A 13462-nucleotide genomic window follows, 5' to 3' on the forward strand; every position below is an offset into this window, starting at 1 on the left:
TTCTTTCATCAAAGTTTTGTAGTTTCCTACATAGAGATCATGTACATTTTGTTAGATTTATACCTATGTGTTTCATTTCTTTTTGGTGCTTTTGTAGATAGTATATTTTTAAACTTTAAATTCTAGTTGTTAATTGCTGAAGTAAGAAAACAGTTGACTTTCCTATATTAAACTTGTATCCTCCAAACTTGCTATGTTCGATTATTAGTTCTAAAAGAATTTTGGTAATTCTTTAGGATTTTCTACATAGACAACCATGTCATCTGTGAACAAACATGGTTTTTATTTCTTCCTTTGTGATCTGTATAAATTTTATTTCCTTTTCCTATTTTATTGCACTAGTTAAGACTTCTAGAATAATGCTGATTATGAGTGGTGAAAGGGAACATTCTTAACCTTGTTCGGGATCTTAGGGGGAAATTGACTAGTTTCTCACTTTAAGTATAACAGCTGCAGGATTTTTGTAGATGCTCTTTATCAAGTTGAAAATCATATATTTCTTCTTTAGCCTTTCATATGGTGGATTACACTGATTGATTTTTGAATGCTGAAACAGCCTTGCATATCTAGAAGAAATTCCGCTTAGTGATGGTGTATAATTCTTTTTATACATTGTTGGATTCAGTTTGCTAATGTTTTGTTGGGATTTTTGTGGCTATGTTCATGAGACATATCGGTCTGTAGTTTTCTTTTCTTGTAATATCTTTATCTGGTTTTGGTATTAGAGTAATCCTGGACTCATAGAATGAGTTAGGAAGTATTCCCTATGTTTAGATTTTCTGGAAGAGGTTATGGAAAATTGATATAATTTCATCCTTAAATGTTTAGTAGAATTGAATGTGAAATCATTTGGATCTGATGCTTTCTTTTTAAGAAGGTTATTTATTATTTATTCATTTATTTTTATAGATATAGGCCTATTTAGATTATCTCTTTCTCCTTGTGTATTTGATTAATTTGTTTGTATGGTTCAAGAAACTGGTCCTTTTCTTCTAAGTTATAAAATTGGTGGGCAGAGAATTTTATATAATCTTCTTTTATCTCTTTTAATGTCCATGGAATCAGTAGTGTTGATTCTCGCAATTTAAAAAATTTATTTTTAAATTATAGTTGACATACAATATTATATTAATTTCAGGTATACAAGATAGTGATTAGATAGCTATATACCTTACAAAGTAATCACCCTAAGTCTAGTATCCATCCACATGGTACATAATTATTACAATATTACTGACTATATTCCCTATGCTGTACTTTACATCCCTCTGATTATTTTTATAACTGGCAATTTGTATTTCCTAATCCCTTCACTTTTTTAACCCAACCCCACAACCCTCCTGTCATTTGGCAACCATCAATTTGTTCTCCGCATCTATACGTTTTTTCTGTTTTGTTTATTTTTTTTTTTTAGATTCCACATATAAGTGAAATAATATGGTTTTGTCTTTCTCTCTCTGATTTGTTTCACTAAGCATAATATCCTCACGATCTATCCATGTTGTAAATAGTAAGATTTTATTCTTTTTTTATGGCGAGTAATATTCCATTGTATATATGTACCAACCTCTTCTTTATCCATTCATCTATTGAAGGACAGTTAGGTTGCTTCCATATCTTAGCTATTGTAAATAGTGCTGCCATTAACATAGGCACATGTATATCTTTTTGAATTAGTGTTTTGAATTTCTTTGAATAAATACCAAGAAGTGGAATTGGTGGGTCATATGATAGTTCTATTTTTAATATAATTATTATAGTGGCTGCATCAATTTACAATCCCACCAAAGTGCATGAGGGTTCCCTTTTCTCCACATTCTCATCAACTCTTCTTTGTTGATTTATTGATGATAACTATTCTGACAGGTATGAGTTGATAACTCACTGTGGTTGTGATTTGCATTTTGCTGATGATTAGTGATGGTGAGCATTTTTTCATATGTCTATTGGCCATTCGTATGTTCCCTTTGACGCTTACCATTTTTAAACAGACTTCTAAATTTTATCATTAGTAGTTATAAAAAAAATAACTTCTGCATATTGTGAAAAGTATTGCTTTTGTTGAAAAATTGTATCACTTTTAAAAGTGTATGTAATAGAATGTAAATACCATATTAATTTGATATCTACCATCATACATTTCAAAACTACATAAACAAGCTTATCTTTAATTGTTGGAAATATTACATCATTTCTTTTTCTCTTTGAACTTGTATTTCCAGCTCAGAATTTTATGTTAATACAACACATTTTATACTTAAAAACCTTAATGCTTTCTTATAACATAAAAAACAAAAAAATTATTGTAAATACATATTGTTATTAAATAGACTTGGTCCTCCTTTTAAAATCACAATTAGTTCAAATGCTCATGGCTGAATATGACTTATTGCCTGAATATATAAGACTCAACATCAATTATGTTACTATTTTTGATTTTTATAAATGTAAATGCTAAGAAATCTTGTCTGCATGCGTAAGTAGATAGAAATGGAAAAGTTCCTTTAAAGCAGTGTCACTCAATTCTCTGAACTCCTTCTGAGTTAAATGCCAAAAATCACTTGGCGATCTTTCATCAAAAATTGTTTTTAGGTATTTGTAGTGAATAACTGTTAGGAATTCCTTCCATTTTGTTAAAAGTAATGATGCAGAAACTACTTTAACTGCAAGAAGATATTTTATTTAGTTATTAGTGTCATGCACTTTCTCAAATGCAACATAACATTTTAAATAACCTTTGCCTGACAACCTGGAGTTTTTGCATGGACATTGCATTATTGTAAAATTTGGGATGAGGGAGGGAGAGGTAAATATTTCTTTCATAAAGTGGGAGAAGGATCTATTTTAAAAGAGGAGGTGAGAAGAGGGAACTTGTGAGATATTTGTCCCTAGTCATACTCAAGTTGAACAAAGTTTAGAAAATAAAGCAGATAGAACTTGAGGGTCTGAAAAGTATTTCCCTTAACACTATATAAGTGCCTAGGTTTTTCCTGGAAAGATTTTGTATATTTTTAAGACCCATCTATGGAAAAGGCAGGAAGGCATCCTTAATAAAATGGCATTTGATAAGACACCTGAAGGAAGTGAGGGTAAAACTATCTGGGGGAAGAATACTTCAGGCAGAGGGAACCCCAAAGGCAAAGGCCTTGAGGTAGAAGTGGGCTTGGAATGTCCTGGAAATAGCAAGGAGGCCAGTGTTCATTATTACAAAGTGAATAAGGGAAAAGGTGGTAGAATTTGAGGTCAGAAAGGCATGCAGCAATATGTTAGGTCTTGGAATCCAAGGTAGGAATTTGGGATTATATTCTGAGTGAGATGGGAAGAATGGCTCCCCATTGGAGGGTTTTGAGACTTGGGGTGACATGACCTGACTTTTGTTTTAAAAGACTTGCTCTAGCTGCTGTGTTGATTATTAAATAGAAATATTGTTGCTGTTGTCATTGCTGGGTAGTTTTGCTAAGAACTCTTCCTGTTTTCACAATTGTGAATGCCAATTTTAACTGTATATGCTTGTAAAAATAATCTGATACTTGAGGAATTTGGGCTGCTAGCTTGGTCTAAGTGTGGTTTTCTCAGCTTTATTGGCCTCAGAACTCTTGTAATCAAAAGGGCGCTACTTCCTTTCTGGCTGCTACCTCATTGTACTTGAGCAATAAATTTTGGAGTTTGGAAGTCAGATAAGTGCACTAGAGTGAATCACAGATACTATTGTAGGTCAGTTCCCAGGAAACAGACTCTGAAACTCAGGTGGATATGGGGGCAGTTTGTTGGGGAGTGCTCTTGCCGACATTGCCTGTTAGGGATAAGGGGATCAGAACTGGACAGAAGGAGATGCTGTACTGTGCTGTGGAAAGAACAGAACTCTCAGCCATCCTAAAATAGGATAGCCCTTTAGAGTTTTCTCAATTGAGGCATGAGGCTTGGGCCTTAATACCATCCATACCCACTAGTCAACAGTTGTGGGCAACCCCCAGAAAAAGGATGTGAACTTGGGCCAAGAGTAGTTTCTGGGAAGGAACTAAACTGTGAACCACCAGCAACCAAACTCCAAGCAACCTGGGGAATGAGTGTCCCAGTCTTGAAGGGGGTGTCTTATGGCATAGCACAGTACCTATTACAGATGATTAACTGGAAGAGCCTTTCAAAGATCATCACTCCCATCCTAGAGAGCACCATTTTGAAGCTAAAGAAACCGAGGCTCACTCATCCAGAAGACACCAAATTATCTGCTACTCATTCTCTTGTGTTAATTATAATATTCAAAATGACTTTAACACTTATGCCTTATTATCTAAAGTAGGGAGAATATAAAATTGATTCTTAATTTTAAAAAATATCTTCAGACTTCCAATCAAAATAGCAGAATAGGTAAACTCTATGCTTCCTCTCATGATCACATCAAACTTACAACTACATTATAGAACAACCATCATTGTGTAGAACTACTGGAAGACTAGCTGAACAGAATTCCTATAACTAAGGATATAATGAAGAAGCCACATTGAGACTGGTGGGAAGGGTGAGACATGCAATGGGCAGGCCCCAAAACCATGTGTGGTGATTAAGGATGATGAGGAATATCTCTGCTGCTGTGGAGGTTCCCCTGAAGAGTGAGGGGTCCCAGCCCCACACTGGGCTCCCCAGAATAGAGCACCAGTGCCAAGAAAAAGAGCCCCTGTAACATCTGGCTGTGAAAATCAGAGGAGATTGCATCCAAGAAAGACAAAGGAATGCAGGAGACCAAGACATGCTGCTCTTAAATGACCACTGTGCACACTTACTTGCTCGCAAACTCATTTGCTGTAATCTCTAATGCAGGAGCAGGAGCCCAAAAAGTTCCAGGGACATATGGAGAGGAACTAAATCAACTAACTTCAGAGCGAGGGCTGGAGGGGCAGGGGTCAGAGTAACTCTCTCTGTAGATGGAACTACTGGCAGGTGCCATCGTACCTCTGTGGAGCTCTCCTCCCACCCAACAGGTCTGATGCAGGTGGGCATCAATTCTATGTCCTCCATTAACTTGGCTAACACTGTTCACCTTACTCTGGTGATTCCCTGAGACCATGTCCCAACCAACTTGTTCACCTAGCCTGAGTCTTTTCTGGTGGCTCCTCCATACAAGGAAAATACCTTGGCTCATGCCGTGGTCTTTCCAAAATCTCTGAATGGTCTACAAACCCAAAACAAGCAGTGGCTAGCCTCAGTGTGCCTTGTAGCTTTTGCTAAGAGGCCCTGAGCACAGCACAAGGGGCCACTGGTCTCAACTTGCATTGTAACTCCTATCAGGTGGCTCCAAGTCTGATATAAATGGTGGTTAGTCCTGGCCTAAAATGTAGCTTCAATTAAGTGGTCACAAGCCCAGCACAGGTGGCAGCTGGACTCAGCTCTCATCGTAGTGCCCACAAAAGGATCTCAAGCCTGGTAAAAGTGGCAACCAACTGCAGATCATTTATAGTTCCTACCAAGTTGCCCCAAGCCTAGTAGTGTAAGTGGCAGCTAACATTGGTTTGTACTGGAGCCCCTCTCAAGAAGCTCCAGACCCAATACACCCAGTCGCCAGCTTCAGACCACACCAGAAACACCACCCAACCAACTCCATTATGACAAACCCAAAGGATGGACTTGGCAGGCACCAGAGCCCCACTAAAATGACTACTGCTCTGTGGGGTCAGCCCACACAGGACAGCTCATTTGCCATAGTCATGGCCAGTCCTCATAACCAGTCAGCCTTAAGGTCTACACCACCCACTGACGTGCCAATAGCAATCAAAACTCAACTACAACAGGAGGGCACACACAACTCATGCAGGGACACTCCTGGAACACCCAGCTCAGGTGGACAGGGAGATTGCACCACTTGGCTCCACAGGGTACCTTCTATATAAGGCCACTCTGTCATAACTGGTATATATAGCAGATCTATCTAATATATAGAAACAGACACAAGGAGGCAGCCAAAATGAGGAGACAAAAATACATGTCACAAATTAAAGAACAGAACAAAACTCTGGAGAAAAAATTAAACAAAATGGAGATAAGCAATCTACCAGACAGAGTACAAAATACTGATCAAAAGGATACCCAGTGAATTAAGGGGAAAAATAATGAACTCAGTGAGAACATCAACAAAAACATAGAAAAAATAAAAAAGGAGATAGAAACCATAAAAAAGAACCAGTCAGAAATGGAGAATATAATAATTAAAATGAAGAATACACTAGAGGGAATTAACAGATTAGATGAAACAGAGGATCGAGTCAACAATCTTTAAGATGAGGTAATGGAAAACTATCAGAATAGCAAAAAGAAAAAATAATTTTTAAAGTGAGAGTAGTTTAAGGGATCTCTGTTACAACATCAATTGTAACAACATTCATGCGGAGGGGTAGTCCCAGAAGGAGAGGAGAGAGAGCAGGGGATTGAAAACCTATTTGAAGAAATAATGATGGAAAACTTCTCTAACCTTGTGAAAGAAATAGACATACAAATACAAGAAGTACAGAGAGTCTCAAACAAGACGAACTCAAAGAGGCTCGTACTAAAACACATCATAATTAAAATGCCAAAGGTTAATGACAAAGAGGGAATACTAAAAGTAGCAAGAGAAATCCTGTTAGTTACATACAAGAGAGCTCTTATAAGACTGTCAGTTGATTTCCCAACAGAAACTTTGCAGGCCAGAAGGGAATGGCATGAAATATTCAAAGTAATGAAAGGCAGAAATCCACAAACAAGATTACTCTACCTAGCAAGGCTATCATTTAGAATCGGAGGACAAATAAAGGGTTTCCCAGACAAGAAAAACCTAACGGAGTTTATAACCACTTAACCGGTATTATAAGAAATGTTAAAGAGACTTTTTAAGTAGAAAAGAAAAGATCAAAAATATAAATTAGAAAATATAGGAAAGAAAAAACTGGTCACTGATAAGGGCAAACACTTAGTAAAAGCAGTGGATCGACCAACTATAAAGCTAGTACAAAGATTAAAAGACAAAAGTAGGAAGATCATGCATAATTACAACAATAAATTAATGAATACATACAAACACATATGTGCAAAAGAAGTAAAAAATAATGATAGAAACATAAAAGTAGAAAGGAGTGAGTAGAAATTGTAGTGACTTTAGAACATGTTTGAACTTGAGTGATTATAAACTTAAAATAGACTGGTATAAACAGTTTGGTATATATGAAGCACATGGTAACCACAAACCAAAAAGCCATAAGAGATACACAAGAAATAAAAAGAAAGGAATCAAAGCACAAAACTATTGAAAGTCACCAACATAGAAGAGAGCAAGAGAATAAGAAAGGAACAAAAAACAACTACAAAAACAATCAGAAAACAATTATCAAAATCCGAATAATTACATACCTATCAATAATTACTTTAAATATAAATGGACTAAATATTCCAATCGAAAGACATAGGGTGGCTGAATGGATAAAAAGCAAGACCCTTACATATGCTGCCTATAAGAGACCCTTTTCAAATAGGAAGACACACAGAGACTGAAAGTAAAGGGATGGAAAAAGATATTTCATACAAATACAAACAACAATTAAAGCTGTGGTAGCAATGCTTATGTCAGACAAAACAGACTTTAAAACAAACGCAGTGACAAGAAACAAAGAAGGACATTTCATTATGATAAAGGGATCAATCCAATAAGAGAAACATAACTTCTGTAAACATCTACACACTCAACATAGGAGCATCTAAGTATAAAAAGCAAATATTGACTGATATAAAAGGAGAAATCGAGAGTAATACAGTAATAGCAGGGGAATTTAACATTCAATTCACATTAATGAATAAATCATCTAGACAAAAAATCAACAAGGAAACAACTGTCTCAAATGACACACTAGACCAGATGGATTTAATTGATATTTTTAGAACATTTTACTCAGAAGCAGCAGAATATACATTCTTTTCAAGTGCAAATGGGACATTTTCCATGACTGACCACATATTAGGCCACAAAACAAGTCTTAATAAATTTAAGATTGAAATCACATCAAGTATCTTTTTCAATCACAACATTATGAAACTAGAAATCAATTACAAGAAGAAAACTAAAAATCACACAAATATGTAGAGGCTAAATAACATACCACTAAACAATGAGTTGGTTAACAATGAGATCAAGGAAGAGATCAAAAGATACTTTGAGACAAATAAAAATGACAACACAATGACCCCAAATCTATGGGACACCTTTATAGGAGCTCTAAGAGGGAAATTCACAGCAATACAGGCCCACCTCAAAAAACAAGAAAAATATTAAATAAATGATTTAACCTTATACCTCAAAGAAATAGAAAAGAAGAACGAACAAAGCTCAAAATGAGTTGAGGGCAGGAAATAATAAAGCACAGAAAAAAATAAATGAAATAGAGTCTAACAAAACAACAAAAAGATCAATGAAACCAAGAGCCGTTTCTTTGAAAAGATAAATAAAATTGATACAGCTTTAGCCAGACTCATCAAGACAAAGAGAGAGAGGGTCCAAATAAATAAAATTAGGAATGAAAGAGGAGAAGTGACTACTGACACCACAGAAATACAAAGGATTATAAGAAAATAGTATGAACAATTATATGCCGGCGAGTTGCAAATGGGCAACCTGGAAGAAATGGATAAATTCCTAGTAATGTACAATCTTCCAAGACCGAGTCAGGAGGAAACAGAAAATCTGAACAAACTGAAAACTACTTAATGTTATCAAATCAGTAATCAAAAACTCCCAAAAAACAAAAGTCCTGGACAGATGCTTCACATGGAAGGATATACCTTGCTCACAAATAGGAAGAATTAACATCATTGAAATGTCCATTCAAGTCAAAGCAATCTACAGATTCAGTGCAATCCTTATCAAAATACCAATGGCTTTTTTCATAGAACTAGAACATATAATCTTAAAATTTATATGGTATCAAAAAAATATCCTTAATAGCAATCTTGAGAAAGAAGAAGAGTTGGAGGTATCATGCTATCTAATATCAAACTATACTACAAGCCTATATTAATCAAAAAATCATGATACCAACATAAAAACAGACACACAGATCAATGGAACAGAATAGAAAGCCCAGACATAAATCTATGCCTATATGGTCAATTAATCTATGATACAGAATGCAAGAATATACAATGGGGTAAAAACAGTCTCTTCAATAAATGGTGTTGGGAAAACTGGACAGATACATGCAAAAAAATTGAAACTAGAAAACTTTCTTACACTATATACAAAAATAATCTCAGAAAGATTAAAGTCTTAAATGTAAGACCCCAAACACTAAAACTCCTGGAAAAAAACATAGGCAGTAACTCTGTTTTGAATATGTCTCCTCAGGCAAGGGAAACAAAAGAAAAAAATAAACAGATTGTGCTACAACAAACTAAATTTGCACAGCAAAGGGAATCATCAACAAAATGAAAAGACAACTAACTTACTGAATAGGAGATATTATTTGCCAATGATGCATCTGATAAGTGGCTAATATCCAAAAAATATAAGAAATTCATACAACTTAACACCAATAAAACAAACAATTTGATTAAAAAACGGGCAGAGGACCTGAATCGACATTTCTCCAAAGATGATATACAGATGGCCAACAGATGTATGAAAAGATGCTTAAGAGGAGATGGGAAAAGATGCTCAAGAGGAAACTGGGAAAAATGGCATAGATGATAGAATCTTTGATCATCCCTCTTGCAACCAAATCAAAGTTGTGACAGAAACACAGAGTGAACAGGAAGGAAAATTGTCTGGGATCTAGATGAACAGAAGCACTAAAACTAGAGAGAAATAAGAAATCACCCTGAAATGGTAGAAGGTAGGAGGGGGCAAAGATGTGAGACTGCCTCGTTCGGAGTGGCTGAGTGGGACAGAGGCCATAGCAGCGGCAGCTGCAGACTCCTCTTTAAGGGGCTGTGTCCGCAACTGAACTTCTATGGTGACTGACCTGCTCCCTGTGAGCACCAGTGCCAAGTCAGCTGCTCAGAGGGCACCAGGGACTTACAGAGGGACCCTGAGTTATTGGAGTGAGGGCTGGAGGCGAGGCTCTCTCATGGACAGAAGTGCCAGCGATATCCATTGTTCCTCTGTTGAGCCCTCCCCGTCCCAGTGTGCTGCCATGGTGCTGCCGTAGCCATGAAGTCATCAAACTGGATAAGAGAGGTTGCTCCACTCAAAGGATTCCCTGAAACTGCGCCTCCCACAACTCACAACCTCACCCAAGCCACATCCAGATGTGTGTTCAGCAAGTCTGGTGCTTCTTACTGAGCAGCGCCAAGACTCATACTGGTAGCAGCTGGCCTCAGTTTCTGGTGTGGCCTCTTGAGGAAACTATAAGCACAGTATCTGTGGATTGCTTGCTGAATCTTAACAGGTGGCCCTGGAGAGACACAGCTGGGGCTAAACTTGGCCTGCAGCTGAACCTCTCTCAGGACTGTGCCATTGGACACCTACTACACAAAGCCACGCTAGTAAGACTTAGGAGCTTTGATTACTACATAGAAACAGACACAGAAAGGCAGCCAAAATAGGAAGACAAAGAAGCAGAAACCATATGAGAGAACAGAACAGAGATCCAGGAATAAAGGAGTCAAGCAATCTAACAGATGCCGAGTTCAAAACATTGGTTATAAAGATGCTCAATAAACTTAGGGGAAGTGTAGATGAACTCTTTAACAAAGAGATAAAAATCATAAAAGTGGAAATGGAAATTATAAAAGGGATTCATTCAGAAATGAAGAATACATTATCTGAGATGAAGAGTATATTAGAGGGAATCAACAAAGTGGATAAAGAAGAGGATTGAACCACTGATATAGAGGATGGGGAAGCCAGGGACACTTAATCAGAACAGCAAGAAAAAAGAAGCTAAGACTATAATAATAATAATTTAAGGAGCTTATGGGACACAATTAAATGTAAAAATATCTGTGTCATAGGGGTACCTGAAAGATAACAAGAAGTTGAAGAGCAATTTGAAGAAATAATGATGGAAAACTTCCCTAACCTGGTGAAGGAAATAGACATACAACCCCAGAAAGCTCAGAGTCCCAAGAAAGATGAACCTAAAGAGGCCCACACCAAAACACATCATAATAAAAATGCCAAAGGTTAATACAGAGCAAATCTTAGCAGCAGCAAGAGAAAAGCAGTTAGTTACCTACAAGGGTGCACCCATAAGACTGGCAGCTGATTTCTCAAAAGAAACTATGCAGAACAGAAGGGATTCACACAAAATATTCAACGTGATGAAAACCCAGGATATACAATCAAGAATACTTTACCCAGCAAAGCTATCATTTAGAGTTGAAGGACAGATAAGGAGCTTCCCAGACAAAAATAAGCTAAAGGAATTTATCAACACCAAGCCAATATTATAAGAAATGTTGGAGAAACTTCTTTAAGAATAAAGAACATGTATCAAAAACATGAATAAAGAATGGTAATAACTGCATTCCTATGAACAAGTACCTCAAATGGAAAAGAATTAAGTGCTCCAACCAAAAGATAGAGTGGCTGAATGGATAAGAAACAAGACCCATACATTTGCTGCCTACAAGAGACTCACTTCAGATTAAAAGACACACAGAGACTAAAAAGAAGGGAATGGAAAAAGATATTGCCTTGATGGATCTAGAGGATATTGTGCTGAATGAAGTAAGTCAGATAAAAACAAATATCACATGATTTCACGTACATGTGGAATCTAAAGAACAAAATAAACAACAACAACAAAAATGGAAAAAAATCTCATGGATACAAAGGATATTCTGAGGGCTACTAGATGAGAGGGGGTTGAGGGGATGGGGAAAAAGAGCAAAAGGATTAAGAAGTACAAATGGATATTTACAAAGTAGACATGGAGATATAAAGTATAGCATAAGGCAATAGTTAGTAATAGTGTAATAAATATGTAAGGGGGAAGAAGGGTACTAGATTTAGTGGGATGATCACTTTGTGACTTATATAGATCTCTAATCACTATGCTTTACAACTGAAACTAATGTATTATTTATTGTATGCCAACTATAATTGAAAAAACTCATTGAATTATACAGTGTAAATATGAGCAACTGTCTATTATATTTCAATAAAGCCAGAAAAAAACAACAGATACTCAACATTGCTAATCATGAGGGAAACGCAAATCAAAACCACAATGACTTGTCTCCTCACACCTGTCAGAATGGCTATCATCAATAAATCAACAAAGGATGTGGAGAAAAGGGAATACTTGTGCACTGTTTCTGGGATTGTAAATTGGTGCAGCTACTGTGGAAAACAGCATGGAGGTTCATCAAAAAATTAAAAATAGAACTACCATATGATCCAGCAATTCAACTCCTTGATATTTACCCAAATAAATCCAAAACACTAATTTGAAAAGATATATGCATGCCTATGTTAATGGCAACACTATTTACAATGGCCAAGATATGAAAATAACTTAAGTGTTTATCAAGAGAGGAATGGATAAAGAAGAGATAGTACATATACACATTGGAATATTATTCAGACATAAAAAAGAATGAAATCTTACCATTTGTGACATCATGGATGGACCTAGAGGGTATTTATCCTAAGTGAAACAAATCAGAGAAAGACAAATACCATATGATTTTACTTATATGAAGAATGTAAAAAACAAAATAAACAGACAAAACAGAAACATACTTATAGATACAGAGAACAAACTGATTGCCAGATGGGAGGAGGGTTGGGAGGGTGGGTGAAAAAGATGAAGGGATTAAGAAGTACAAATTGGTAGTTTTGAAATTGTCATGGGGATATAAAATACAGTGTAGGGATTATGGCCAATAATATCATAATAATTTTGTGTGGTGTCAGGTGGGTACTAGACTTATTGGAGTGATCACTTTGGAGTTATATAAATGTCTAATCACAATTTTGTACACCTAAAACTAATATAATATTGTATGTCAACTGTAATTGAAAAAAATTAAAAAAATAAAAAAGTATTGTCATATTTCAACAGAGAGTTTGCAATTTTGTTAGTTCTGTATATATGTATTAATTTATTTTTAAGAATCTGTTCTTTTATCAGAACAACCACATGGACTATTGAAACTTTCACAAAGTTTACTTCTCAACCCTTTCAAGCACATACTGATTTAATCGGTCTACACATTCTTCATTACAATGAAATCCACTCTGTGCCTGCAGCAGTGACAAGAGTCAACTCATAACATTGAAATGAGTCAGCCAACAAGAGACACACTGCTTGGATAATACAGTTTTCTTTACTTGGGTGGTTCTGTCTTCCTGAGTTCCTTGTGAAAGAAACATTTTTGACCACCCAGCAATAATATTCCTTTATTTAGGAAATATTTTTTTTTTTCAAAAAAGGAATTGAGTAGGACCGAAGCAACTAGTTTTTGTAATGTGTGAACTGAATTTAATAAGCCAACTGTA

The sequence above is a fragment of the Pteropus vampyrus genome, unplaced genomic scaffold (genome assembly GCF_000151845.1).
Source record: "Pteropus vampyrus isolate Shadow unplaced genomic scaffold, Pvam_2.0 Scaffold167, whole genome shotgun sequence".
Lineage (NCBI taxonomy): Eukaryota > Metazoa > Chordata > Mammalia > Chiroptera > Pteropodidae > Pteropus > Pteropus vampyrus.